This window comes from Helianthus annuus, chromosome 12 (genome assembly GCF_002127325.2).
Source record: "Helianthus annuus cultivar XRQ/B chromosome 12, HanXRQr2.0-SUNRISE, whole genome shotgun sequence".
Lineage (NCBI taxonomy): Eukaryota > Viridiplantae > Streptophyta > Magnoliopsida > Asterales > Asteraceae > Helianthus > Helianthus annuus.
The window spans coordinates 40,919,213-40,923,981 of NC_035444.2; the positions used below are offsets into that span (position 1 = coordinate 40,919,213).

At 33.2% G+C, this 4,769-nt stretch overlaps 1 long non-coding RNA gene across 1 annotated transcript; it reads left to right on the top strand.

Annotated features, from left to right (window-relative positions):
• Nucleotides 1-1,911: 1,911 nt before the first annotated feature.
• On the top strand, nucleotides 1,912-4,506 carry LOC110867463. The gene is made up of 3 exons (XR_002551617.2): nucleotides 1,912-2,119; nucleotides 3,894-4,027; nucleotides 4,161-4,506. It is a non-coding gene; the product is annotated as an uncharacterized LOC110867463 (long non-coding RNA).
• The last annotated feature ends 263 nt before the right edge of the window (nucleotides 4,507-4,769 follow it).

Sequence of the window (4,769 nt, forward strand, 5' to 3'; positions counted from 1 at the left end):
AGGTGAACTTCAAAGGCGAAGTCCCTATGGGTTTCGCTCTTTTCTTCGCAGGTGAACTTCAAACAGTTGGTTTCGGATGAGGAGCTGGTGCTGCGGTTGATGTCGGTGGTGGTGGTGGTGGAAGAGGAGTTGAAGCTGAGGCGTTGGAGGTCGTCGGAGAGATCGTTCAAATCCGGCATCGCCGGTGATGAAGATGAAGAGCCGATGAAGATGATGATGTTTGATTTTGTATATCGATAAGGGTTGAAGATGATGATGATTTGTTATATAGAACTGAATTTGGGGATGATTTATTGCCACCTCATGATGACAGCTCATAAAAATAAGCCATGTCATCAAAATATGGCCACGTCAGCTAAAAAAACTAACCAAGTTAGTGTAAAGTTAACTGAGTGGTGCCAGCACAAACTAAAAGTCAAGTTGGAGGTGCCAGGTGTCAAAGTGTTAGTTGGGGGTGGCAGCGGCCAAAGACCGATAGTTAGAGGTAATAAAATCCAATAACCCTTTTATTTATTATAGAAAAAGAAAAGATCATCACCTTTCAAGAAATCATAATAAGAGGCTAGGGTTTTTCTATTTGTTTTTTCCCTTTTATGGTAATAAATTAACTAAAAATAAATAAAACAAGAAACCCGTTTATGGTTTTGAAAATTTAGGAAAAAAGGTTTGTGCTTTGTGGTTCATGTTTTGCAGATGCTCAAGATTCTCTCATGGTGGTTACTGGTATTACTCTGTTTCTTTTATTATTTGTTTATTGCTGCATCACCTTTCACCATCTACAGCCTCTTTCAATACTTTGCAAGGACACCATTCCCATATGACATAATGTTTCTTATTATTTCAATATATGTATTTGAGCTAAAAGTTTGTGATTTGGTTTAATTGATCTTTTGTTTAGGGTATGATCATTGGTATTCTTTAAAAATGTGGCTATATGGATGGATTATTATGTCCGAGGTAATTGTAATTACATCTTTAAATGCAAAATTTATTGTTGTTAATGTACTCATTGTTTTTAGTGATAATAGAGAATCTTACGGTCAATATATAAGAATAGTTGAAGTATAGCTACATTATCCAATTGATTTATTTCTTGGGTCGATGGTCGAGTTCAGACGAATAAGATCGACGACGAAGCACGTGAAGAATATGAGAGACGAGATAACGGTGATTAGTTGTACAACGGCGGAATCAAGCGACCATGGTGTTTTCAATGCTGCCTTCCCCTTAGTCTCTATCACTTTACTGAAATCCACCATATTCTCAACTAAGATGCCCACCATTGAGTGCAATCGACTTCGATAGTTGAGCATCTTTAGATCTATTTACTTTGATTATATGTTTTTAATGATTTATAAGGTTTATGTGTTTGAATTAGTGATTTTGTTATCTTGATTAACTGTAGATGAGGTCAATAAAAGAGGGAGATCCATGTGTAAGCCTAACTCTCCAACTTATAATGGTTTATGTATTATATGGAAGTTATTTAGCTTTAACCTTTTGTTAGTATTTGGTAATTTAATTGTACACATGAGTGAGGTTATTGGTATGATTTAATTATGAATAGTGAAAGATAAGAAAAATGGTGAAATAATTGTGTTTTTTGTTAGTATTTTGTTGGGCTTTTTTGTTTTGTTTTTTTTTTAACTCGAATTTATCACGATCTTAAACAAAATATGAAAGAAAAAAAGTTATACTAGGTGGTTCAGAGAGGAAGAAGTATTAATGGGTTTATATATGATGTAAAAATTGCATTTCAAGTTTTTGATATTGTTAGTTTCTAAAGACTCTTTAGATCTGTAAAATTTGCATTTCAAGTTCTTGATACGATTAGAAGTTCTTATTAGTAAATTCAGTTTATTATGTGCATACCATATGCTCGATGAAATGTCTGAGATAGAATGTGATGTGATTTTGCAGCATTTTTGCAGATATCTTTATGTGTTTGGTACTTAAAAATTTGCTCCTATGGACGTAAATGGTGGTGTTGATGAGAGGCAACAAAAGGAACCAAAATGTGTAGAAACAAACAAGTCTAACTATGAAGAAGTCATAAAAAAGCAAGTTTGTTGATCAATTAATCGAGGCTGAACTTAAGGAGTTGAAATGCAAAACCAAGGTGAGTTTATTTCTTTTAGATGGAAGGTCGGGTAACAGATTTAAGTCATCTTTTATGGTCAAGGCCGGGTCGAGTTGACTCACAAACACTTACAGTCCATTAAATGTTTCATTTTACCGGTATCTTGATCTCTATATACAATGCGAATGCATAAGAATGTTTAATACACAACTAAACATAACTAAATAAGTACACGAACTGTATAAACATTTGTAATTTTTGTTTTAACATTAACACTCTAATCTTTCTCTTCAACTAAATCAGTATACTTCGTAGAAATATTCATAGGGATGACGTGGCTATGTGAATAGTAGTTTTTAAAATTTTGAAATTACTTTTATATAAAAACATTTATAGATTTGGCACAGTTGATAGATTGCTTTGTTGTTAGTTGGTACAACAGGAAGTGTGGTCTTGAGTTCTGGGTGACCTGAACCTAATTTTTTTTCCTTTTATCTTTTAACTTCAACTTTAGTAAAATTATCATTTCCCCAGGCTATATCTTTCTAAGAATGACAGAACAACCCTTATGTAATTATAACGCCTACGTTTTATATTTTTCATGTCATTATTTTTGATAAAATTAAATGTCAATGTTAAATGAATAATAGTTTCTCTTACAATTAAATAAACTTTTTATTATTACCATCATCCATGAATAATGAATTTATAACATATATTTCCTTCAAAACATTTTACAACAATAAAACGTAAATATTATAAAGAAGAATAGCAAGATGCTTAACAAATAAGTAGGAGTTACATAAATAGGGTTAATTAAGTTATTTTAGAAATGAGTCTAACATACAAAATATCCTTAATGTGAGAAGTGAAGAAAAAGATTTATTTTGTAGAGTGATTATAATTACTCTACGATAAAAATGGGATTAATGAGCCAAAGAGGGTACATAACCATAATTCCGTATAAGACCTTACTATAAGGTTGATTAATTTATAACATGGCTGTAAATACGCATCTTGCATTATTTATGGATATTTTTTTTGAACGGTGACTTTCTTTTTGAGTGATCCAATGTCACACTGCTTAAACGGCGGCCCTAGCCAAGATCTATCCAGACTACGTTGTCTTAACTGGGTCCGCACTGGGTTGATCAGACTTGGTTACGGCGTTCCCCCGGAAACCGTACTGCTTTCACACGAGATGCCTCGCTGAAGTAACAGCCGGATGAAAACCGGAAATGTATTAAAAACACTTTACAATATATATTATAAAGTTTATAATTGTGATAAGACAATAACGTACCTTTTTTTGACCTTTATGTTATTCACACTAAAATGCAGTGGTGGCTTCATTATACAAAGAAAAAAAAATAGGACTTTCAAATTAAATAATAAATATGTTTGATTGCATAGTTTTATGGGTTTTAAGCCTAAACTCTAACCATAAGTTTTGTATGCTGCTCTAATGGCTAATCCATAACATTGAGATAATGTATTGAAAGATATTAGTCCCTTACAAATTTATCATCTTTTTGTAGAGATGCTTAAACATGACTATCGGCTTCGTTTATTTACACATTCAGATGACTGCATCTTTCTTTAAGGTTTAATTGTCTAAAATTTTAGTAACCAACCTTTAATCTTTAACATGGTTTGTATTATGTGGTTGACTCTACGAGATTGTTCAATTTCATAGTTTTACAAGTGTTAACCCTAAAGCCAAACCATAATTATTAGTATGTTGTTGGAACAATCTCAATTTTTGTTGTAACGAAAGTTTCTCAAGGCTATTAAAAAAGCTATTTTGTTACAGCATGAGCCGTTATCGACCGAGTTCTCGCCATATTCTTCAAATCGTCAACCTTTTCTTTCTAAATCGCGTGGCAATTGGGGTGAGATTAAGGGCAAGATTAGGTGTAATCAATGACATTATCAAGGACAATCTAGGTATGTAATATGTTAATGGCTACTTTTTTAGAAATTTGTATAATGGATGCCATCTACTCATACTGTTTGCCCTAAACCGTAATCGCTAATTGATAATTTTTTATACTGAACCGATTCACATAATTATTGGCAGCTACTGAGACATAACCAATTGAGCATAAGCTATTGATAATTGATTCAGTTAGTCCAACAAGGAGCGATTGTGAATTTGGTGACTGGTATTGGCATTTGGCTGTTGGCTATTGCACAGGTAATTTCATATTTCATATGTTATTTGCTATTAGCAAGGGAGTTTTGTACAAGTTTCAATTTCAATTTGCTATGTGTTTATGGAATTTTGTTTGGCGTGTGAGTTATTATAATTCTTTGAAGGAGGTTTGGGTGTCTGTTTATATAGTTCTAATGAACTAACCTTAAGTTTTTATAGATTAGTTATGTTGGGATTGAACCCTAATAGAGGAACAGATAATGTAAAGCCAAAACCGGATCCCATCAGTGGACTCCTAATAAGCAGCAGTTTACTCTAATCTCTCCCCTTGACAGTGGTTATCTAACAACTGATAATCCTAAGTGTTGCTCAACTACAACAACTGATAAACCAAACTCTGATGATTACCTAACAACTGCTGAAGACAAACTCTGTTGCTCTATCTACTGCTGTTTCCTAAGTGCTGCTAAAGACTCAAGCACTGGCCTCTCAAAGACTGATCACCTTTGAAGAAAGCACTGAAGACTCAACATC